The 26,633-nt window shown below is 38.6% G+C and overlaps 1 long non-coding RNA gene across 5 annotated transcripts in view; it reads left to right on the top strand.

Annotated features, from left to right (window-relative positions):
* LOC144282371 (uncharacterized) overlaps positions 1-26,633 on the top strand; it is an 85,644-nt gene that overhangs the window by 42,920 nt on the left and 16,091 nt on the right. For 2 of the 5 annotated variants that reach the window (XR_013350789.1, XR_013350793.1), the window contains 2 exons: positions 3,846-3,928; positions 4,665-4,774. The exons of 1 other annotated variant lie outside the window; for it this stretch is intronic. This is a non-coding gene — a long non-coding RNA (uncharacterized LOC144282371). Of the gene's footprint in view, positions 1-3,845; positions 3,929-4,664; positions 4,775-9,139; positions 9,682-26,633 lie in introns of those variants that run through there. 2 more of the 5 variants (XR_013350791.1, XR_013350790.1) reach the window with 2 other exon arrangements.

Below are 26,633 nucleotides of genomic sequence, written 5' to 3'. Positions count from 1 at the left end.
ATGGGTGGGTCCTAATCCAGCCTGTCTGGTGTCCTTATTAGAAAATTTGGACACAGAAAGTGCAATGAGTGATACATGCTCACAGAGGAAAGAACGCAAGAAGACACAGTGAGAAGGTGGCCCTCTATAGGCCACAAAAAAGGAGGCCTCACAAGAAACCAAACTGGGTGGCACCATGATTGATCTTGGACTTCTAGCCCCCAGAACTGTTGCTTACGCCCACATCATGTGTGGTACTTTGTTATGGCAGCCTTGCAAACTAATACAACCCAGGCTGAATCTCTTAATTCCCAAATAGAAAGTATCTCCTCAAATAGAGAGAAAGAGAGAGAGAGAGAGAGAGAGAGAGAGTGTGTGTGTGTGTGTGTGTGTGTGTGTGTGTGTGTGTGTGTGTGTGTTTGAAGAAAGAATGATCCATGGATCATCTATAAAAATATATATAAACCACAAAGAATACCTCTAATATATTTTTAAAAGAAACATGCTACATTCTCCAGCTACAAAATGATGTATTAGAAATAAAAAGTTTCCTCCAATAAAGTTATAACTACTAGGAAATTAAGGCACATACTTTTAGAAAATTCTTGGACCAAAGAGGAATCAAAAGAAAAATGACAAACTACTTTGAAAGCAAATTAAAAGAAGAATATTTCATACCAGAATCTATTGGAACGTACTTTTGAACCTAAGGGAAACAGATCCATTAGCACAGAGTTTTGAAAGGTTAAAAAAAATTTTAAGCTATTATTAGAAAGAAGCATTGAAATCAGATGGATTCTTAGCTGAGTTTTTCAAACCCAGTGTTTTTTTACTGGGGAACTATTGGCATTTTCAATGGAATAATAATTTGTTGCATAGGACTCTTTTGTGCATTGCTTGGCATTAACCCATTCCTAGCTCCTAAAGTACACAATAACATTAGCATCCCACCATCACTGAGATAACCAAAACACCTATACAACTGAAAATGTTCTGATGAACACATAATTCCAGTGTTATTTAAACTCTTCTAGGGCATGGAAAATGAAGAAAATCTCATTAGAGAATCTAGTTTAATGCAATACTAAATTGTGGTAAGAAAATAGTAGGGAAAAAAATCCTACTAATACAATGTCACTTAAATATTGGTCCATGCTATTAATTAGGAAGACTTAATGCCAAAAAAGTCTAAATAAACATCTATCAATATATCTATGTAATTTTAATGTAACTTCAATTAGATTTCCAATATGACATTCTTAAAAATTTTGGCTATAATGATCACACATTTTATATGAAAGGATAAATATCTAGGAAGAGTAAAGAATAAAAAAGAATAAAGTAAGACTTGGTTTACCAAATATTAGAACATAGTACAAAGAGAATATGGTATTAACCTAGAAATAGAAAACTGAAAAAAAAAAGAAATAGAAAACTGATCACTGGAACATAACAGAAAATCACGAATCAGATGCTAGCATATGGGGATGTAATATACAGCAAGGATAGCATTTCATTTCACTGGGTGAAAAATGAATTACTTAATAAATTATCCTGGTTATCCATCTGGAAAAAAATCATTTGAACTACCATCCTACACTATATACCAAAGCAAACTTGAGATGCATTAAACATATAAACATAAAAATATTAAACAAAACTATTTTTTTAAATCTAAGAGACTATGTGTATTATTGAGGGGCAGGTGAGTCCTTCCTCATCCAAACTGAAAACTCATATTGTAAAATGTAAAACATATTTGGCAAAGTAAAAACTAGACATTTTCCATGGCAAAAGTTACCCTAAACAAACCCAACAGACAACGCATTTGGGAAAAAATACTACAAAACAGAAGAAAAACACAGTTAATACACGATTTGTACACAAAAAGCTTCTACAAATCAACAGGAAGGCAAACAATTTTTCCCTATAGGAAAGGAATAGGAGGAGAAAACTCACAGAAGCTGATATAAATGGCCAGAAAGTATTTAAAAATGTTCAATTTCCCTAGTGATGCAGGAAGTGTAAATAAAAGTGAATGAAATATCCATGATGCCAGTAAGATTGACAAAGTAAAAAAGAAAAATAATTATTATTGTTGAACTTTTAAAACATATCCATTTTATATTTCTGAAAGAAGACAAAAACGGGTGTAAGGATAAACATGTTTTAAAAAATGTAAACTATAAAAGCCTTTTTGATAAAGAATCTGCCCATATTAATTAAAAATATATGTATCTTTGACTGAAGACTTGCCCCCCCCGCCCCGGGAATCCAGCCAAAGAAATAAAAGCTCAAATATACAAGAATATGATACAGGATATTTAATGTATCACTGTTGATAAAAGCTACCAATAACAACTGACAACAACGACAACAAAATGGAAGCAAAGTAAATGTCCATTAATCAGATTCATTGTGGAATATTCTATGGCCATAAAAAAGAATGAATTACAGCTCTGCCAACTGGGATAGAAGGGGTATTTTGAGTGACAAAACCTAAATGTAGAGAAAATGCTTTCTAAAATATCACAGTATTATAAAACAATGATCAAACTTCCTGAAAGAATACATTTATGTATGTGGGTGTATGTATAGGCTTACACATGATTGTATGATCATGTGGACAAATATGGATTACATATAATACACACCTTTATAATATTATATAATTCAATTCAGTTATATGATGGATGGATGGATGGATGGATGGATGGATGGATGGATGGATATAGCAGCAATAGTGAGGGAAAGGGGGATAAATAATTTGCACTAAAGTATTATAGTTCTGTAAAATTAAATGCATGTATGTAATGATTAAAAAATCAAATATATACACCTTATTTCACTGAATCCAAGACAATCCTTTTTGCCTTTTAATATCTCAGGAATCAGAATGCATCTTATAATTGAGAGCATCTGGTATTTCACAATTAACTGGCAGGGTTTTCTTTCTTTTCTTAATGGTACATTAGATGACGGTGCCTTAAGTGGATAAGATATGGTATTATACTAACATCATACCCTTCAAAAAGTGCTTTTAGCCCAAGCTGAAAACAATGCATCCAACTGAAGAGTAGTCATCTTTCTTCACATTTCTTTAAGTGGGTTAAAAAAAAATAAAAAGTGTGCAAGGGTAAAAATGGATCCATTAGGACAGAATCATCCAGTAAACAAATAATCTAACAGTGTTATAATTCTGACAAGTGGAGTGACAGAAAAAAGGCCATGTCCTGGGATCCACCTTGGAGGGCAACTGAAATTAAGAGTATTTTGTTGGAGCTTCTACAACCCTCAGGCAGGCAACCAGGGCAAGACAACAAAGGATTTCTCCTGCCTCAACTGCATTCTCACTGGCAACCTCAAGATTTGATCAAACCAGTCTTCCTTCCACTCCTAGAGGGAAGAGCAGGCCCGGGAAGGCAGTGTTTCTTTGGTGTTATGAAATAATTGAATACCTAGAGGAAACTGAAATTTGGCCATAGAGCTCACTCAAGTAGAACCTGTAAGTTGACTCCCGGTGGGTCCATTTAAAATAGGTCTTTCTGATCTCACGTGGGATTTTCCAAAAGTCAGCATCTAGGAACATGAGTAGCCATCTGCACAAAGTTTTCATTTGCTTTAAAAAGTTCCTTACAAAAAATAAATAAATAAATAAATAAATAAATAAATAAATAAATAAATAAATAGAAGTTCCTTACAATTTATATCTAATGAATAGAATATATTTATCTTATGACCTTTCAATGACCAAAATACTTCCACTCTTAGAATGTGACTATTCAGATCACTCTCAAACAATATAAAACCAGTCCAATGGCTCCTAAAGTCATTTTTTCTTTTCCTTAATGTCTCCCACCACACAGATCAAGAACCCCTAAGCTAAAAAGGAAAGTGAAGAGGATCCACCAAAGAATAAAGACGAACACTCTGGCTGCAAAGGCCGATGGTTAGAAAGCATTGTTGAATTTTACTCCATATTTTAATGATCTTATCATAGGCCTGTTGTTGGCACTGGATGCCAGGATATATAAAATAAGTATATGACCCAATTCCAGACCTTGGATGACTTATAATCAGGAGATAAATCAGAGAATAATTTACAGAATGTGGTACTGCTAGTCAATCCCTCAGTGTACGCTATTTGCAAATATGCTACTTCTATGACTGTCCTTTTTTCCCCCCTAGAGGAGGCCTCCATTGTTCTCCCTGACTTCCACCTCCAATCATGCAATATCCAAGCTGTCCATGCCTAACAGGGTCAGCTAGAGACTGCTACAAGGTGGTGGTCAGCTCCAAATTCTCTTCATCACCATCCCATCTCCTCTTCAGTAGGATCATGAATATGCTATCCTAGCCCATGTTCTCATTCTTCAGTTATTATAGCTCAATTAATTTTATCTCAGTAACCATTTCTCACCAGTACACATTATCTTTAACTCATTCCCTTAACCACTTTCACTTAATGCCAATTGCTTCAGGAAAGATCTAGAGAAGGGTTCTAACATATTATAATGTGTGATTTAATTTAAAAAAAAAACTTTTTTTAACTCCTCTGACTTGATAAAAATTTAAAACTTAGAAGTTTTTGAGAGAAAAGAGGATTCGCACTTTAAAAATTATTTGCCCCCAGGGAGCCTGAGTGACTCAGTTGGTTAAGCGGCTGTCTTTTGGTTTCCATTCAGGTCACTATCTGATCTCCGGATCCTGGAATCAAGTCCCACGTCAGGCTCTGCACTCAGAGGGGAGTCTGTTTCAGGATTCTTTCTCTTGCCCCTTCCCTGCTCACTCACTCTCTCTCTTTCTCTATAAAATAAATAAATCTTAAAAAAATAATAATAATAATTAAAAATAAAAAAAAAATAATTGCCCCCCACCCCCTCCCAAAAGGATGCAAGATAGAAAACTCAAATCACTACGGCTGGGTCTTTTAAAAGGCAAAACCTATTATTTGTATTGTTTGTAGTACGTTCTAAAAAGGCATGAGACAGGGGTGGGAATCAAGTAGTAAACAAGAGAATATTCAGTGACAGTCCATTTAAACACTTTTTTAAATCACCAATCCAAGAAAACTCAGGATCAGCATAAGCCACGTGACAAAAAAAATAATATTAATTAAACAGAATCACAAGGGGGGAAAGTAGATGTAGGGAGCAAGGTTGAAAGTTGAATGGAGAAAGGTAGTTTCCATTTTGATTTTGAAGAGTGGGAAAGAGGAACTGAGTACATAAGATTCACTGAGCCCACGGACTCTATGTATGGTTGTGCAGGTGGTGAACTGCGCAAAGGCTCCCAGTGAAGGTGTCAAATGGAACTACATCCATCCTGTGTTCCCTGGCATGAGGCAATATTTGTTTGGAGAAAGAAGTTGTTTTTTTCTTGCCTGAAAGGCTATGTCCTGATTAACCTGTGGCCTTTTAAAAATGACTTCCAAATTCTTTGATTCTCCTCCTAACAAGAAGTGTGATCTACGGTCCAACCCCTTTGTTGTTGTTAAGATTTTATTTATTTATTCATGAGAGACACACACACACAGAGGCAGAGACACAGACAGAGGGAGAAGCAGGCTTCATGCAGAAGCCCATGTGGAACTCGATCCCAGGACCCCAGGATCATGTCCTGGGCCGAAGGCAGACACTCAACTGCTGAACCCCCCCAGGCATTCCTATGGTCCATTCCCTTTGAATCTGTTGTTTTATTGTTTTGTTTTGTTTTGTTTTGTTTTTTTCTTTTTCTTTTTACTGCTGGATTAATAGAAAATTGAAAGTAACAAAGTGACAGCTTCCTTTTCCTGCCTTTTGGGACATGCACTCTTGGAACCTAGGTACCATTCCTTGACGGCTACATGGAGATGCTGTGCAGAAGTTCCAGCTGACAGTCTCAGCTAAGGGCCTAGCAAACAGCCAGCATTCACCAGCAAATACATATGTAAAGAGACCTCTAGGTGATTCTCACTGTTGGGTCACACCCAGCCTTCTGCTCTCTCCCTGATAGCCCAGAGGTAAAGCAGAGGCAAGCCAGAGCTGGTGGGCCCTGTCCAAATTCCTGACCCACGGAGTCCATGAGCACTCAAATGGTTGTTTTATGCTACTCTGCTTTGAAGCCACTGGTTATGCAGCAATTGATAACTGGGGCATCATCCACTGGGACCTACTTCTCACTTGGGCAGAGGCTCTGAACAGGCTAGCAGCAGCTCTGATGTAAGCCATTTCAGAAATACTGTGTCAGGCTGTGCTCACCAAATTGGATCCTCAGGTGCACACCCCATCACTCCTGTTTCACAGAGCCAGCCGGTATACAGGGCTCTTGGCTTATCTCTCCTGACTCCTCCCTCTCCACTGCCTCAAATCTCACACCATGTTTTATCTACACTCCTACTTCTCAAACACAGCTCTCTTGTCTCTGGGTCTTTACCAGTGCTGACACCTCTACCTGAAATATCTTTCCTCTTTTCACACCCTCCATCTGCACTGCTGTCTTCTCACCTTCTAACTTGGCTCTCCAAAACTGTCAGTAATGCAGAGGATTTCCGTATTCTTTCATTCTGAACTGACCATAACACTGAAAGTTCAGTGGCTTCCCCAGGAACTTCCAGCTATCCCTTGCAGATATAGTAGACATGCCCTTCGACAGAAACAAGGGGAGAAACATGGCTGCCAGCCAGATTCTAGAATCACCACCTTAATATTTGTCATCCTGCAATGGACTCAGATGAAAAGTTTGAAAACTCATTCCCACAAAAGAATGATGCAAATTCAAGAAGTCTTAAAGTCAAGTTTACCTGTTAAAGCAATGGCATGCAGCAGAAACTCTTCAGGATGCTTTAATCTCTTACTGACTAGAACCTCAGAGTAAGCAGAAGTGAAAAATAGCCTAGAAATCACATTTAGCTTTCATTTCATTTGGCGCCAGGAAAGCTGTGATGAGGTAGTGTTGGACCAGCCATAACATGACAACCCACGGCCTAAGCCGGCTGCAACGGCAGGCATCTGAGATGCCTGAGCTCAAAACTAAAACTCTGGAGGTCTAACAGAACATTTTAAGAGCTATGATCAGGAGCAATTCCTTTCTTTCTGATGATTTTCTGCACTTCTACTTTTGATTTGTTTTTCTCCCTATAATTCCTACCATGAAACAATTAAAACAAAAAGTGACTGGACTTGAAAATGATTGCTTTGGTTTAAAAAAAAAAGTCCACACTATGAAATAGATGCTGCTCTCAAATAAAATCTTCTACATGTTATGAAATGAGACAGCCCTAATCTCTCAAATAACAAAGATTAGGCAAAAATGATAGAATGTGAATGTCAAAGAGACTCACAGGAATAAATGGAAAATTGATAGATGCTCTGGAGTCTCCAAAATGCTTTTTAAAAATCTTAGCACATTCTGTGATATAATACAAAATCTGTGGCATTCCATGGGAAAATAAATGTTTATTTCCAATATAAGCTTTGAAATGTGTAAATAAAAGCAGACAGGCTCTTTTCTCCAATGTTGAAGGTGCTGATATGCTAATAAACATTTCAATGAAAAGGAGATATTATCTCTGAATTAAAGAAAGCGATGTCTGCCTATCTCACTCCTCCCTGTCTACCTGTCTTTCCTTTTTTTTCCTTCTGTCATCTCAATTTTTTGCCTGCTCTATCTCTTTTTTATTTTATTATTACTTGCCCTTTCATTCTCCTTCTCCCTATAACTCTCTCTTCAATCAAAGTGACCTATTTCTTGTGGTCCTACTTTGACCCTTTTGTGCAGGTCAATTTGCTGCACCTCAGGACTACGTGAATGCAACATGGGGTCCTTGTGAGACTGAAAAGTACAATCAAGCCAAAATACAGGCGAAGAACCCAGAGAGTCACAATCGGGCAGTGTCAGACTACAAGTGCTGGACTGCTTAAGAGCTGGGCCTTAGGAGACAAGCAGACACTGGCATCCTGGGAAAGTATTCAGCCAAGGGATACTGGGAGCAACAAAACAGGGGAAGGAGAGTGCTGTATTTGCTGACAAGTACAGTCAAGTAGACTGTTTAGTCTTTGGTGCAGGATTCACATAGCAAAGTGGTAAGAGGCAGGGTTACAAAAGCAGATGGGATCCAAATGATAGGGGCTTTGAACGCTGGGCAAAGGGATTTAGACCAGACTGTCTACCATGAAGAGCCAGTGGCATTTTTCTGGTGGTTTTTTTTTTTTTTTTTTTTTTTTTTTTTGTGGGATTTTTAAAAAACTATTTCTGAGAATCTACCCTTCCCTATCCTTTCATTCAGGCCAACTGTTCTCTAGTTATAGTTATAGAACATAATGTTGCATTCTTCATTCTATTCTCTATCATGAGAGTAGGTGAGCTAAAATTTCATGTGTATCTTTTTAAGTCACCTACATTGCTTGGGTTTCTGTGAATGAGTAACCAAAAAATAATAATAATAATACTCATGTCTCATTGTTTAGAAATAAAAGATTTTGAAGATCATCTTTTAGGTAAAAAGGAAAAAGATAAGATAAATCCAAGTCCACTATAAAATCTAAGAAATAAGTCATTTGGGATATCCAACCTATTCCACAGAGATCTCCAAGAATATAGCTAAGTACTTCTGATTTAAATGGAGTCTGGCTTGCAATCCTTGATATGGCCTTTCTTGATTCCTCACTAAAACACTGATAAAATCAAAGAAAAATATAAAACCACACCCCCATAAAACATAATAGTGATAGACAACTTATTACTAGATTCTAAGAAGTACTTCAAATAAATCCGTGGTTCACAAACATGAATGAAAATGTATGCTTGTAGGGGTGCCTGGGTGGCTCAGTGGTTGAGTGTCTGCCTTCAGCTCAGGTCATTATCCTAGGGTCCTGGGATCGAGTACCACATCAGGCTCCCTGAAGGGAGCCTACTTCTCCCTCTGCCTGTATCTCTGCCTCTCTGTGTGTGTCTCTCATGAATAAATAAAATCCTTAAAAAAATAAAATAAAATGTATGCTTGTAGGGCCTCAGAGACCCTGGTCTGAAGGACCTCAAGCCTGAGGAGTCAGATGTTGTTTACTCTCCCACCTCCCTCAACTCACTGATCTTTCTCCATCACTTTCCTCAGACTGAAACTCCCAGAAAATACTAAGGCAAGAACTAGACAGTGAATGTTGCATTATTACTCCCTTTTCAGTTGCTGCACACTGAGAAGACCTTTTTTCTTCCCCAAGAGAGCTTTGAAAAACCATGGAAAAAGGTGGGAAAATATCCAGGGTCTCAGAGGAAGTGCACCCTCTTGAAAATGCTTTCCTTACAGGAATCAGAAGAAATTCTGAGAATTTGTTCGGCAGCCCCAACTGGATACTGTCCAAGAAGCTGTGCCCTCTAAGGTACCCAGAGAAGAGCCCATTAAGGAGAGAAAGAGTCAAGAATAAAAGACAATAAGATGAGTTTTGAAAACAGTGAATTGAGTGCAAGAGAAGCTGTGTGGCCCAAGGAAGATTTCCACAAAAACTAAAATTGCACTAACAAAAATAAAACTCATAGAGAATCTAGTAAAGAGTGGAATTCACACTCTAGAAAATCAAATCAGAAAAGAGGATGAGGAAAACATCGGCACTGCCTTCTCTATTTGCATGCATTTCCTGTAAATGAATCAAGAGTTCAACGTGCAACGAAGAAACTGGGAAGGAAATTAGCTATAATCTTACTAGGAGTATTACAAAATAAAGGCATAACCTGAAATTACGAGAGGCCATTCCTCTCTAACAAGGTGGACACAAGGTCTCATTTGGTCTTAGCTACGACAGAGAAATAGATGGCATCTCATAGCAAGTTCATAGTGCAAAGGCACTGCCAGGGTTGAAATCCTGGATTCATTACTAAGTGACCTTGGCCAAGTTACTTTCTTTTTGCCTAAAAAAACAAAATTATAAGTAAATTTACCATGGGAAATCATAGCTCTCTCTTTAAGGGATGGCTGTGAGGACTGAAAATGCTTATGCCATGCAAAGCACTTAATCTGTTATACACACTGCAAATGCCCAATAAGTCAGTTGCTGTTGTGTTAGTGCTGTTATTCAAATCAGAGGAAAGAATTATATACATAGCCCTAGAGATGGAGAGAAAAACATTAAAATAATTAAAGAAGCCAAAAAGAAAAAAAAAGCAAACTTCTAAGTTTGCTTTTGGAAGTTTTGGAATTAGTTGTAATTCTTGCAACAGGGGCATGGGGAGGGACGGTATGGAATCCCATATACTCAAATCAAAAGGAAGAACTGCATAATTTAAACCAGAAGGAGCCAACTTCACCTACAGGCAATGCACTGGGAGTCCCCTGTTACCATAACAACAATACTATGCTATCGCTACCACACTAGACCCTATGCATTCTGGTCAAAAATCTCTAGTCAATAAGCATCCTCAGCATCCAGTTCTCCCCAGACAGTAACACCAACTTGTTTGGAATGGCAACCTCCATTTATTTTAGATAATTCAATCTAGTGGGTGTCTTTTCCCTCCAGGAAGTTTTGCGTTGAATGCAGAAATGATAAAGTGAATCAAACCCACAGAATTAATATTTTTGTGGTAAATGTAGGAATAAGTTTCTAATCTTTGGACAATATTTGTATGTGTAGTATATAAAAAGGTTTAATGTTTAAGAAAATGCACCATATTGGTGAATATGGCAGATTAGACTTGGGATTTCAATTTAAAAGGTGTAATTGAGTAATGGATTTTAGACTTTTACCTTTAAGTGGGAAGATTTAGAGAATTTAATCAAGTTTAAAAGTATTGGAATGGTTAGGAGAACGTGTGATTTGTTATTTAAGGTTAGCTTATTAGATTTATTGGAGTTGTTAAGGTTTGGCTAGTAGGGCAGGCATTTGAAAAACTTAACAAGAAAACTGAATGTATCAAATGTATAAATGGATTTTAAATAATTATGGGGATTTTATTAACTAAGTTGTAAAGGGACATGCTTGGGAGTTGAATGAGTTCAACTTAAATTGATCAAACATTACTCAAAGGCTCCCTTGAAAGCAATTGTTAAAATTTACTAGATTCATAAATCAAATAATAATGTAAGGTGAACTTAAAGGTTTGAGAAAAGCTAGATTAAAAAAAAAAACCTGTATCTTTAATAAGGTGAATATTAAATTAAAACCTTGAATAACAGCATAGCCTTTCTCCCTACACAAAATCAGCCCTCAGGCATAAAAAAAAAATCACAATTGACATGGAGATCCCATCTAAGAGTTATAAGAGTTTCTGAAAAAGAAACTCATATAAGCGAAACAAGAGCAACAATTCTATGTGACTGAAAATTACCTCCCAAAGCTAGAAAAAATGACTTGTATATACAGGTATACCTTGTTTTATTGCACTTCAATTTATTTTGCTGTGCAGACTTTGTGCTTTTTATAAATTAAAGGTTTGTGATGACCCTGTATCAAGCAAGTCTACCAGTGCCACTTTTCCAACAGCATTTGCTCACTTTGTGTCTCTGTGTCACATTTAAGTAATTCTCATAATATTTCAAACTTTTGCATTATTATTATATTTGTGAGGGTGATCTGTGATCATGTGATCCTTGATGTTACTACTGTAATTGTTTTTGGGGGGGGGGTGCCACAAATCATACACATTTAAGACAATAAATTCAATTGATAAATGTTATGTGTGTGTTCTGACCGCTCCACCAACTGGCTGTTCCTCCATCTCCCATCTCCCTCCCTCTCCTAGGGCTTCCATGTTCCCTGAGACACAGCAATACTGAAATTAGGCCAATTAATCACCTTGCAATGGCCTGTTAATTGTTCAAGTGAAAGGAAGAGTCATACATTTCTGAGTTTAAATCAAAAGCTAGAAATGATTTAAGCTTAGTCGGGAAGGCATGTCAAAAGCCAACACAGGCTGAAAGCTAGGCCTATTGCTCCAGTCAGCCAAGCTGTGAATGCAAAGGAGCAGTTCTTGGAGAAGAGTTTCTCCAGTGAACACATACATGATAAGGAGGTAAAATAGCCTCATTGCTGATATGGAGAAAGTTTTAGTGTTCTGTGTAGAAGATCAAATCAGCCACAACATTCCCTTGAGATGAAGCCAAAACCAGAGCAAAGCCCTATCTCTCTTTAATTCTATGAAGGCTAAGGACCCTACAGAAGAAAAGTCTGAAGCCCTCAGAGGTTGGTTCATGAAGTTTAAGGAGAGAAGCTGTCTCTGTAAGATAAAAGTGCAACATAAGGCAGCAAGTGCTGATGTAGAAGCTTCAACAAGTTCTCCAGAAGACCTGGCTAAGATAATTAAAGTGGTTTTACTAAACACTAGATTTTAATGCAGACAAACTGCCTTCTATTGGAAGAAAATCCCATCAAGGACTCTTTCATAGCTAGAGAGGAAAAGTCAATGCCTGGCTTCAAAGTTTCAAAGGATGGGCTAACTCCCTTGTTAGAAGCCAAAGCAGCTGGTGACTCTAAGTTGAAGCCAGGGCTCATTTACCATCCTGAAAATCCCAGGGCCTTTAAGAATTATGCTGAGTCTACTCATTCTGTGCTCTATCAACAAAACAACAAAGCCTAGACAATGGTATATTTATTTACAACATGGCCTACTGAATATTTTAAGCCCACTGTTGAGAATACTGCTCAGAAAAAGAGATTTTTTTCAAAATATTGCTACTTACTGAAAATGCACCTGATCACCCAAAAACTCTGATGGAGATGGACAAGAACATGAATGTTTTCATGCCTACTAACACAACATTCATGCTGCAGCCCATCAATCATGGAGTAATTTCAACTTTCAAGTCTTATCCTTTAAGAAACACATCTCGTAAGGCAATAGCTGCCATAGATAGTGATTCTTCTGATGGATGTGGGCAAAATACGGGCGCTGAGGAGGGCACTTGACGGGATGAGCACTGGGTGTTATTCTGTATGTTGGCAAATTGAACACCAATAAAAAATAAATTTATTATTAAAAAAAAAGAAAATCTTCTGGAAAGGATTTATCATTTGAGATGCCATTAAGAACATGTGTGATTCTGGGAAGAGGCCAAAATATCAACATTAACAGGATTTTGGAAGAAGTTGATTCCAACTTTCATAGATGACTTTCAGGAGTTCAAGACTTCAGTGAAAGAAGTCACTGCAAATATGGTGGAAACAGCAAGATAACTAGATTTAAAAGCAAAACCTGAAGATGTAACTGAACTGCTTCAATCTCATGGTAAAACTTCAATGGATAATGAATTGTTCCTTATGGATGAGCAAAGAACATGGTTTCTTGAGATGGAATCTACTCCTGGTGAAGATGCCATGAAGACTGTTGACATTACAACAAAAGATTTAGAATATATCACATGAACTTAGTTGATAAAGCAATGGCAGAGTTTGAGAAGACTGACTCCAATTCTGGAAGAAGTTCTACTGAGGGTAAAATGCTATCAAACAGCATTACATGATATAGAGAAATCATTCATGAAAGGAAGAGTCAATCATTGTGACAGACTTCACTGCTGTCTGATTTTAAGAAATTGCCACAGCCACCCCAAACTTCAGCAACCACCACCCTCATCAGTCAGCAGCCATCCACATTGAGAGAAGACCCTCTGCCAGAAAAAATATCATGACTCACTGAAAGTTCAGATGATTCTTAGCATTTTTAACAACAAAGTATTTTCTAATTAAGGTATGTACTTTTTTTTAGACATAATGCTCCCGAACACTTCATAGACTACAGTATAATATAAAAATAACTTTTATATGCACTGGGAAACCAAAAAACTCATTTGACTTACTTTATTGAGATATTCACTTTACTGCAGAGGTTTGGAACTAAACCCACAGTATCTCCAATATATGCCTAAACAGACCAGTAAGCAGGGGCTTACTGCATTCTAGGAAAAATTAAGAACTGATTTTACATTTTAGAAAAAAATTTAATTACAAAGATAAATTTAAAAAATTACATTAGGCTCCTGATAGAAAAAAAAAGGAAAAGGTGATACACAAGGGAGAAAAAAAATCAGGCTGGCCAGTCTTCTCTTTATAACAAAAGCTGGAGGGTTACAGATCAACATCTACAGAGTTTGAACAGAAACAGTTACTATCTAAATATTTCTATTTCACCAACCTGTTATCCACTTGTTATGAAGCAAAGATAAAAACATTCCTAGATATATAAGAACTCTAAATACATTACAATGAACAAAGATAAATTAAAAACAGGAGCTTAGAAATCAGGCAGTCATGTATAAGAGGATTGTGATGAACATTATATGAGTTAAGGAGTAAAGCTTAAATAATTACAAATATTTTTTCAGGTCAAATGGCATTAAGCACAGTCATTTAACTTCTTCCTCCCCACTTTCCCAATAAAATCAGGGGAAATCCTTTATCTGCAAGCCTGAAAGAGAAGAACAGCATTCACATGGCAAAATTTTAAAAACACTCTCATCCAATGAAGATAATGATATTGAGAGAAGGTCCAGAATGTGTTCCATTCATATTGCCCCCTCCTAAAAAAGAGCGGCAAACCCAGGATTTAAGTGAAAGAAGCCCTGGCTGAATCATACTAACATTCCTAAGCTGGAGGCCTGGGCTGGACTTTTAGACAAACAGGAGCCAATTGCACTCCACTCCATCCCTCATGAGCATTAACACTAGAAAGGATGTGGCCCAGGATCCATTCGACAAAAGAAAGCAGAAGGCTGGCACAGTATCAGAGATCTCGTGGGCTATGTTGCAGAAAGAGACTGGATGCTGGTTATAAGGATCAAGCCACAGCTTGATCCAGACATGGTGCATGCAGAAAACTGAATCTCTGTTTCAGAAGTTTCACTAAGCCTAGAGAACAAAGACCATCCACTGATATTTACTTATTTATTCATTCAACAAATATTTATTGTCAACCAACTAGGAAATTAAATAGCATGATCCTTGTGATCCAAAGCTTACAGTCAATAGAGGATTGAGACAAATAGATAGGCGATGGTGATGATAGATAAATAGGTGAAGAATGTAGAGCCAGCAGATAAATCCACAGAGGCATCCAGATCAGACTTTAACAATTGGGAAAGTCTTGCTAAAGGAAATTGTTTGTATTCGAAAAATGAGGTGTGGTAGGTGAAAGATTTGGAATCCAGGCAAGTGGAGAAGTATGTCAGAGAGCACTCTGGGCAGAGAAAGAGCAAGAGTTAAGCCAAGAACCAAGAGAACTTGATGCATTTAGGATATGAAAGAGGCAAGAAGGGTCCAAGACATAGAGAACCTTGTGACTCATGCTTAAAACTGAATCTCAACCCAAGAACAGTGTAAGAGTGCTGAAGGATTTTTAAGCAGTGGAATACAATCTAATTTCCATTGTGAAGGATGATTTTGCTAAGAAAAAATTAGAATGGAGACCATAAGACTAATGACAGGGTGAGAAGACTGTAATAATTGAGGGGATTTATGATCATGACTGACCTAGACAGCTGGTTGTGAGAACATCAGATCTGAGAGATCTGATGTACAGATCTGAGTATATCAGATCTGAGAGAGATACTGAAACAATAGGATGTGGGGGTTAATTTTACGTTAGTTACCTATTGCTGCAAAATAATTACCACTAATCCCGCATAAACACATTTTTTATCTCATAATTTTGATAGATTAGGAGTCAGGGTATGTCTTCTGCTTCTTGGTCCCATACAAGTTTACCATCAAAGTGTTGGCCAGGGCTAGAGTCTCATCTGATGGTTTCATGGAGAAGGAACTACTTTAAGCCTCATGGTTTTTGACAGGATTTGCAGCATGTGGACGGAGGGTTTTTGTTCCTTCCTATATGGAACATTCCTCTGCAACATGGTAGCTCGCTTCAGCAAAGCCAGGAAATGATAGAATGTGCTGGCATGGAAGAAGTCATAATCTTTTTTACCTAATCATGGAAATGACATGCCATCTATTATATACAAGCAAGTTGCTAGGCCAGCCCATAGTTAAGGGGAGGGAATTATACAAAAACATGAATTACACAAAGACAAAGTAGGGATCACTGGAACTATTTTTGAGTCTGACTGGCTATGTGGATTGAGGTGAATAAGAGGGTAGATGGTTGAATTAGTTATTGGGATTTCTGAAGTAATAACCAATTTTTGCCATTAAGTAATGAGATGAGTTTTGGGTATTTTGAGTTTGGGGAACCTGTAGCACATCCATGTTGAGTTGGGTAATACTTGTTGGGACATAGGGTTTTCATCCTTGGTATAGCCATTTGGCCTAAGGGTAGGAATGGTCACTTCTCAATAGATTATCAAAGTGTTGACAGTTGATGAAATGACCCAAGGAAAGTGAATAAATAAAAACCTATGACATGTGACAATTAAACATAATGGTAGAAAGTGTTTTAAGAAAGTACCTCCTGAAGATGAATCTCCAGAGACAAGATCTAGTCATCCATATTTTTTAAAAGCAATACAGGTGATTGTGTTGTGCAACCAGGCTTGAAAGCCACTGTAATGTGTTCATTAAAAAACAGACTAAACATATTCAGTTGACCTTTGAACAAAGCAGACTTGAATAGCACAGGTCCACTTGTATGCAGATTTTTTTCAATAAATACAGTCAAGTACTATAAATGCATTTTCCTTTCCTCATGATTTTCTTAATTACATTTCCTTTGTGGAGGAGAGGCAAGATGGCAGAAGAGTAGGGTCCCCAAATCACCTGTCTCCACCAAATTACCTAGATAACCTTCAAATCATCCTGAAAATCTACAAATTCGGCCTGAGATTTAAAGAGAGACCAGCTGGAATGCTACAGTGAGAAGAGTTCATGCTCTATCAAGGTAGGAAGACAAGGGTAAAATAAATAAAGAAACAAAAGGCATCCAAGGGAGAGGGGCCCAGCGAGGAGCCGAGTTAAGGCCGGAGCGAGTGTCCTCAGGACAGGAGAGCCCCGACCTGAAGAAGCAGGAGCTGCACCAATCTTCCCGGAGGGAAAGGCCTCGCAGGGAGTTGGAGCAGAACTCAGGAGGGTGGGGATGCCCTCGGGCTCCCTGGGACAGTAAGAGACACCTGCGTGCCCAGGAGAGTGCGCCATACCCCGCAGTCAAACTCCCTAAAAGACTGCAGCGGGCACGGCTGCACCCGGAGAAGCTCGGAGGGGCTCAGGCGGCGGCTCTGTGCAGAGGGGGCTGCGCAGCCGGGAGCAGCTCGGAGGGGCTCGGGCGGCGGTTCCGCGAAGGGGGTTGCGGCCAGGAGCGCGAATCCAACAGCGCAAGCTCTGGAGCACTGGGCGCCGGGACACAGCCCAGGATCCTGCCACCCCCTGGGACAGGCAGAGGCCGGGAGGCCCAGGACAGCAAGGACGCTCCTGCCCCGAGCTGAGCAGATCAGCAGCCCCGCCCCGGAGCCTCCAGGCCCTGCAGACGGAGAGCTCTGTAGTTACTGCGGGAGCTGACTCCAGGGCTCCAGAGCTGGCCGCCGCCACTGCAGTTGTTCCTCCTGGGGCCTCACGGGATAAACAACCCCCACTGAGCCCTGCACCAGACAGGGGGCAGAGCAGCTCCCCCAAGTGCTAACACCTGAAAATCAGCACAACAGGTCCCTCCCCTAGAAGACCAGCTAAAAGGACAAGTTCCAGGGGAAGTCAAGGGACTTAAAGTATACAGAATCAGAAGATACTCCCCCGTGGTTTTTTGTTTTGTTTTGTTTTGTTTTTGTATTTGTTTTTGTTTTTGTTTGCTTTTTGATTTCTGTTTGCTTCACCCACCCTTTTTTCCCTTTCTTTTTCTTTCTCTTTTTCTTCTCTTTTTTCTTTTTTTCTTCCTTTTTTTCTTTTTTCTTTTCTCTTTTCTTTCCTTCTTTCTCTCTCTTTTTCTCCTTTTCCCAATACAACTTGTTTTTGGCCATTCTGCACTGAGCAAAATGACTAGAAGGAAAACCTCACCTCAAAAGAAAGAATCAGAAACAGTCCTCTCTTCCACAGAGTTACAAAATCTGGATTAAAATTCAATGTCAGAAAGCCAATTCAGAAGCACTATTATACAGCTACTGGTGGCTCTAAAAAAAAGCATAAAGGACTCAAGAGACTTCATGACTGCAGAATTTAGATCCAATCAGGCAGAAATTAAAAAGCAATTGAATGAAATGCAATCCAAACTAGAAGTCCTAACGACGAGGGTTAACAAGGTGGAAGAACGAGTGAGTGACATAGAATACAAGTTGATGGCAAAGAGAGAAACTGAGGGAAAAAGAGACAAACAATTAAAAGACCATGAAGATAGATTAAGGGAAATAAACGACAGCCTGAGGAAGAAAAACTTACATTTAATTGGGGTTCCCGAGGGCGCCGAAAGGGCCAGAGGGCCAGAATATGTATTTGAACAAATCATAGCTGAAAACTTTCCTAATCTGGGAAGGGAAACAGGCATTCAGATCGAGGAAATAGAGAGATACCCCCCCCCTAAAATCAATAAAAACCGTTCAACACCTAGACATCTAATACTTAAGCTTGCAAATTCCAAAGATAAAGAGAAGATCCTTAAAGCAGCAAGAGACAAGAAATCCCTAACTTTTATGGGGAGGAGTATTAGGGTAACAGCAGACCTCTCCACAGAGACCTGGCAGGCCAGAAAGGGCTGGCAGGATATATTCAGGGTCCTAAATGAGAAGAACATGCAACCAAAAACACTTTATCCAGCAAGGCTCTCATTCAAAATGGAAGGAGAGATAAAGGGCTTCCAAGACAGGCAGGAACTAAAAGAATATGTGACCTCCAAACCAGCTCTGCAAGAAATTTTAAGGGGGACTCTTAAAATTCCCCTTTAGGAAGAAGTTCAGTGGAACAATCCACAAAAACAAGGACTGAATAGATATCATGATGACAATAAACTCATATCTCTCAATAGTAACTCTCAACGTGAATGGGCTTAATGACCCCATCAAAAGGTGCAGGGTTTCAGATTGGATAAAAAAGCAGGACCCATCTATTTGCTGCCTACAAGAGGCTCATTTTAGACAGAAGGACACCTACAGCCTGAAAATAAAAGGTTGGAGAACCATTTACCATTCAAATGGCCCTCAAAAGAAACAGGGGTAGCCATCCTCATATCAGTTAAACTAAAATTTACCCCGAAGACTGTAGTGAGAGATGAAGAGGGACACTATATCATACTTAAAGGATCTATCCAACAAGAGGACTTAACAATCCTCCATATATATGCCCCGAATGTGGGAGCTGCCAAATATTTAAATCAATTAATAACCAAAATGAAGAAATACTTAGATAATAATACACTTATACTTGGTGACTTCAATCTAGCTCTTTCTATACTCGATAGATCTTCTAAGCACAACATCTCCAAAGAAACGAGAGCTTTAAATGATACACTGGACCAGATGGATTTCACAGATATCTACAGAACTTCACATCCAAACTCAACTGAATACACATTCTTCTCAAGTGCACATGGAACTTTCTCCAGAAGAGACCACATACTGGGTCACAAATTGGCTCTGAACCGATACCAAAAGATTGGGACCATCCCCTGAATATTCTCAGACCTTAATGCCTTGAAATTAGAACTAAATCACAAGAAGTTTGGAAGGACCTCAAACACATGGAGGTTAAGGACCATCCTGCTAAAAGATAAAAGGGTCAACCAGGAAATTAAGGAAGAATTAAAAAGATACCTGGAAACTAATGAGAATGAACATACAAGCATTCAAAATCTTTGGGACACAGCAAAAGCAGCCCTAAGGGGGAAATACATCTCAATACAAGCATCCATTCAAAAACTGGAAAGAACTCAAATACAAAAGCTAACCTTACACCTAAAGGAGCTAGAGAAAAAACAGCAGACAGATCCTACACCCAGCAGAAGAAGAGAGTTAATTAAGATTCAAGCAGAACTCAACGAAATCGAGACCAGAAGAACTCTGGAACAGATCAACAACCAGGAGTTGGTTCTTTGAAAGAATTAATAAGAGAGATAAACCATTAGCCAACCTTATTAAAAAGAAGAGAGGGAAGACTCAAATTAATAAAATCATGAATGAGAAAGGATAGATCACTACCAACACCAAGGAAATACAAACAATTTTAAAAACATATTATGAACAGGTATACACCAATAAATTAGGCAATCTAGAAGAAATGGACGCATTCCTGGAAAGCCACAAACTACCAAAACTGGAACAGGAAGAAATTGAAAACCTGAACAGGCCAATAACCAGGGAGGAAATTGAAGCAGTCATCAAAAACCTCCCAAGACACAGAAGTCCAGGGCGAGATGGCTTCCCAGGGGGAATTCTATCAAACGTTTAAAGAAGAAACCATACCTATTCTACTAAAGCTGTTTGGAAAGATAGAAAGAGATGGAGTACTTCCAAATTCGTTCTATGAGGCCAGCATCACCTTAATTCTAAAACCAGACAAAGACCCCACCAAAAAGGAGAATTACAGACCGATATCCCTGACGAACATGGATGCAAAAATTCTCAACAAGATACTAGCCAATTGGATCCAACAATACATTAAGAAAATTATTCACCATGACCAAGTAGGATTTATCCCCAGCACACAAGGCTGGTTCAACACTCGTAAAACAATCAATGTGATTCATCATTATCAGCAAGAGAAAAACCAAGAACCATATGATCCTCTCATTAGATGCAGAGAAAGCATTTGACAAAATACAGCATCCATTCCTCATAAAAACTCTTCACAGTGTAGGGATAGAGGGAACATTCCTCAACATCTTAAAAGCCATCTACGAAAAGCCCACAGCAAATATCATTCTCAATGGGGAAGCACTGGGAGCCTTTCCCCTAAGATCAGGAACAAGACAGGGATGTCCACTCTCACCACTGCTATTCAACATAGTACTGGAAGTCCTAGCCTCAGCAATCAGACAACAAAAAGACATTAAAGGCATTCAAATTGGCAAAGAAGAAGTCAAATTCTCCCTCTTCGCCGATGACATGATACTCTACATAGAAAACCCAAAAGCCTCCACCCCAAAATTGCTAGAACTCATACAGCAATTTGGCAGCGTGGCAGGATACAAAATCAATGCCCAGAAATCAGTGGCATTTCTATACACTAACAATGAGACTGAAGAAAGAGAAATTAAGGAGTCAATCCCATTTACAATTGCACCCAAAAGCATAAGATACCTAGGAATAAACCTAACCAAAGAGGTAAAGGATCTATACCCTCAAAACTATAGAACACTTCTGAAAGAAATTGAGGAAGACACAAAGAGATGGAAAAATATTCCATGCTCATGGATTGGCAGAATTAATATTGTGAAAATGTCAACGTTACCCAGGGCAATTTACACGTTTAATGTAATCCCTATCAAAACACCATGGACTTTCTTCAGAGAGTTAGAACAAATTATTTTAAGATTTGTGTGGAATCAGAAAAGACTCCGAATAGCCAGGGGAATTTTAAAAAAGAAAACCATAGCTGGGGGCATCACAATGCCAGATTTCAGGTTGTACTACAAAGCTGTGGTCATCAAGACAGTGTGGTACTGGCACAAAAACAGACACATAGATCAATGGAACAGAATAGAGAACCCAGAAGTGGACCCTGAACTTTATGGTCAACTAATATTCGATAAAGGAGGAAAGACTATCCATTGGGAGAAAGTCTCTTCAATAAATGGTGCTGGGAAAATTGGACAGCCACATGCAGAAGAATGAAACTAGACCACTCTCTTTCACCATACACAAAGATAAACTCAAAATGGATGAAAGATCTAAATGTGAGACAAGATTCCATCAAAATCTAGAGGAGAACACAGGCAACACCCTTTTTGAACTCGGCCACAGTAACTTCTTGCAAGATACATCCACGAAGGCAAAAGAAACAAAAGCAAAAATGAACTATTGGGACTTCATCAGGATAAGAAGCTTTTGCACAGCAAAGGATACAGTCAACAAAACTAAAAGACAACCTACAGAATGAGAGGAGATTTTTGCAAATGATGTATCAGGTAAAGGGCTAGTTTCCAAGATCTATAAAGGACTTATTAAACTCAACACCAAAGAAACAAACAATTCCATCATGAAATGGGCAAAAGACATGAACAGAAATCTCACAGAGGAAGACTTAGACATGGCCAACATGCATATGAGAATATGCTCTGCATCACTTGCCATCAGGGAAATAGAAATCAAAACCACAATGAGATACCACCTCACACCAGTGAGAATGGGGAAAATTAACAAGGCAGGAAACCACAAATGTTGGAGAGGATGCGGAGAAAAGGGAACCCTCTTGCACTGTTGGTGGGAATGTGAACTGGTGCAGCCACTCTGGAAAACTGTGTGGAGGTTCCTCAAAGAGTTAAAAATAGACCTGCCCTACGACCCAGCAATTGCACTGTTGGGGAATTACCCCAAAGATACAGATGCAATGAAACGCCGGGATACCTGCACCCCGATGTTTCTAGCAGCAATGTCCACAATAGCCAAACTGTGGAAGGATCCTCGGTGTCCATCGAAAGATGAATGGATAAAGAAGATGTGGTTTATGTATACAATGGAATATTACTCAGCCATTAGAAACGACAAATACCCACCATTTGCTTCGACGTGGATGGAACTGGAGGGTATTATGCTGAGTGAAGTAAGTCAATCGGAGAAGGACAAACATTATATGTTCTCATATACTCCCCATTTGGGGAATTTAAATAATAGTGAAAGGGAATATAAGGGAAGGGAGAGAAATGTGTGGGAAATATCAGACAGGGAGACAGAACATGGAGACTCCTGACTCTGCAAAACGAACTAGGGGTGGTGGAAGGGGAGGAGGACGGGGGTTGGGGGTGAATGGGTGACGGGCACTTAGGGGGGCACTTGATGGGATGAGCACTGGGTGTTATTCTGTATGTTGGTAAATTGAACACCAATAAAAAATAAATTTAGTATAAAAAAATAAATAAATAACATTTCCTTTTCTTAGCTTATCTTTGTAAGAATACAGTATATAATAGCTATTACATACAAAACATGTATTAAATGTTTATGTTACCAGTAAGGTTTCCAGTCAACACTAAGGTAACAATAGTTAAGTTTCTGTGGATTCAAAAGTTAAATGCATATTTTCAACTGTGTAGGGGATCAGTAACCCCAAGCCCTGCATTGTTCAAGAATCTACTGTATATATCTAAACTTTAATAATGGTTATTTCCAGGAGGCAGGATTATAGTTGATCTTTATTTTCTCTTTTCTGCTTTCCTACCTTCTATCCTAAACATATTTCTTTCATAAAAAGGAAATCAAGTTGTTCTTTTTAAAAATAATTCTACCAAAAACAAGTAGCATTTATCTAAGTACTATAAAGGAAATTTTATTAATATAATACATCATATTGAAGGGGTTCAGAACAAGCCTTCCCAAAATGTGCTGCTTTGCTATGTGGATTATGTTGAGCTGAAGTCAATCAAGGCTCAAACACTCAGGAAGAGCTTTACCTCACCTAAAAGAATTTAGGGGGTCACCTGGATAGCTCAGTCGGTTAAGTGTCTGCTTTCAGCTCCAGGTCATGATCTTGGGATCCAGCCCTTTGTGTCGTGGGTCAGGCTCCCTGTTCAGAGGGGAGCCTGCTTCTCCCTCTCCCTCTGCTCCTCCTCCCCCACTTCTGAGTGCACTATCTCTGTCAAATAAATAAATGAATTCTTTTAAAAGGGAAAATAATTTAGATAGAGGGCTTGTTCCAGAAAGAGAATTATGACCACAGATAACTACAAAGAATATGTGCTAGATGTGGTAAACTGTCGGGAGTTTGGCAGGGCTTGAAGATCAAACTTCTCTCTGGTTCCCACTGAGTCTGTAGTACGACAAACATTTGTTACCAAACATCTGCTCTTCTCATCTTCCTATAAATTGTCTCCATCCCCTTTGAAACCTCAGACTCCTACCCCCTTCTTCAGCTCATAATGGCATATAAACCTCAATTGCCTGACCACATGTGAGTCTCATACTTCCGTGAGGTTCCCATACATACATAATCACAAGATTCCATCAAAATCCTAGAGGAGAACACAGGCAACACCCTTTTGGAACTCAGCCACAGTAACTTCTTGCAAGATACATCCACGAAGGCAAAAGAAACAAAAGCAAAAATGAACTATTGGGACTTCATCAGGATAAGAAGCTTTTGCACAGCAAAGGATACAGTCAACAAAACTCAAAGACAACCTACAAAATGGGAGAAGATATTTGCAAATGACGTATCAGATAAAGGGCTAGTTTCCAAGATCTATAAAGGACTTATTAAACTCAACACCAAAGAAACAAACAATCCAATCATGAAATGGGCAAAAGACATGAAGAAATCTCGCAGAGGAAGACATAGACATGGCCAACATGCACATGAGAATATGCTCTGCATCACTTGCCATCAGGGAAATAGAAATCAAAACCACAATGAGATACCACCTCACACCAGTGAGAATGGGGAAAATTAACAAGGCAGGAAACCACAAATGTTGGAGAGGATGCGGAGAAAAGGGAACCCTCTTGCACTGTTGGTGGGAATGTGAACTGGTGCAGCCACTCTGGAAAACTGTGTGGAGGTTCCTCAAAGAGTTAAACATAATCAAAGTTGTTTTTCTCTTGTTAATCTGTCTTATGTCAACTTAATAGGCCAGCCAAAAGAAACTAGAAGGGTAGAGGAAGTATTTTATCTCTACAACATTAATACAGCAAAAAGCGAACAGTAAACTCAAAACATACCCATTTTTCACTTGTGCAAAGATTTGCATTTTCATGATAACATTCAAGGCTCATAATGTTATCACTGAAATAGAAACTGTCATATACTATGAGCTGGTATGTACATTAGTACACCCTTCCTAAAGAGCAATTTGGCAGTAGGTATCAAAGACCCTTAAAATTATTTATACTCCTGGATTTAACTTTACTTCCAGGAACTTATCCTAAGCAAATAATCAGAGGTATGGACAGAGATTTACTCATACAATGAATCAATAGCCATATTATTGATGACAGTGAAAAATTGCAAACCGATGGATAATTGGAAATAGTTAACCTGCCACTCTAACATCCTAACTTCATCCAAGTGAATACAAATGTGTTGTGTTTTCTGTAATACTTTATACATTTACTATAATATGATAACACTATTTACTATAATGCTACATAGTATTTTATACTTACTGTAACACTGTATAAGCAATATACCTATCTCATGTTTACCACATTACCAGCCTATAAGGCCCCACTGGCTTGATTATTACTAGGTCTAGACTTTTCCAGGAATCACTTCCCCAATTATTCCCCCCCTTGATTCTGGGGTGGACAGAAAAGGAGACCTAGGAGGAAGATGGCTATGGAAATGAACCCCATAACCCTTCTGCTCTTCATCTCACTTTCCCTAATTCTATCCAAAGCCTTCCTGCAGCTATTCTCACCTATGCTGGCCTCTTCAGAAAGGCCAACTTCTGACATTCATCTCTGGCCAAGAAAATAGTTCCTTCTACTTCCTATAAAAAGTCACCTTAAGGGTTTTCCCTTAGGAAAAAAAAAAGAGTTCATAGGCCCCAGAGATACAATTCTTCCCCAGAAACTACAATGGGCCAGTCCAAGCAACTCGGGTTAGGGATCATCAAAGTATTGTACCTGGAGCTACTCTCTCTGATACTCCACCCACTATACTCTGGGCAGCCTCCAGATGTTTTCCCTCAGGGGGACTTCACTTGAGTGCCCCCCGTGCCTCCCTTCACTATGGCTTTCTCTGGCAATCCAGTCCATTCCACAGCCTGACTTTATTAATGAGCCTCATTCTGTTATCCTCCCAGAAGCAACTCAAGCATGTGGCTGGGAATCTTTTTCACTGTCTCTAATGGCCCATGACAATTAAGAAGTTCCCTCTGTCATTCTGTCACTCATTATGGAGGCTGGTCTTCTCAGAGCATACAGAGAACGTAGATGGACAAAATTCTCTTTCTCCATAAGCCAGGCACAGCTTTCCACTGCCTTTCAAATCAGATTTTCAAAAATGAATTTTTCTATGTTGTATTATATACACCACATGCATATGTGTACATCCCTAAGTAATAAAAAAAATTATTATAAGTTGCTTTTTTGGGATAAAACAACCCAAACCTCTATTATATTCCAATAAGAACAAATAACTGAGAGAATATTTATTCATCCATTTAATATTATTTTTGACTTACAATGTATGTATTACAAGCATTACTAAAATGAGTAAAAGAATGATCTCTACTAACAAGTACAGGAAAAAGAGGTGAGCAAAATAATTGTGATATAATATGATATAAATTGTGATTAGAGTAGTATAAATAATGAAATATGATCGTTCCCTGAATTAAAAAAGAATTTCAAAAAAATCTTCCTGGAAGTGGGCCAACATTAAAATATATGTAAACAGAAATGTTTCAAGAGTAGGCTGAGGCAAGGTTGGGCTTTATTTTTTTTTCTTTTTCTTTTTGTTTTAAAGCAACCAAAAGGCTTATACAAATATTTCATAAAAATTTAATTCTGAGTTGGGATTCTTTTGGTTGCAAATTTTAGAAACCCAACTTAAACTTTTTGATTTATGGTAAAATAGGAACTTACTGGTTTTTGGAGGAATACTGGAGACATCTCAGGTGATCACAGAAAGGGTTAAGGACAGAGCTCTATTATGATTGGTCCAGTTTTT

Source organism: Canis aureus, chromosome 13, assembly GCF_053574225.1.
Source record: "Canis aureus isolate CA01 chromosome 13, VMU_Caureus_v.1.0, whole genome shotgun sequence".
Lineage (NCBI taxonomy): Eukaryota > Metazoa > Chordata > Mammalia > Carnivora > Canidae > Canis > Canis aureus.
Note: the sequence above shows the minus strand (reverse complement) of the source record. Positions and strands in the feature narration are given on the sequence as shown.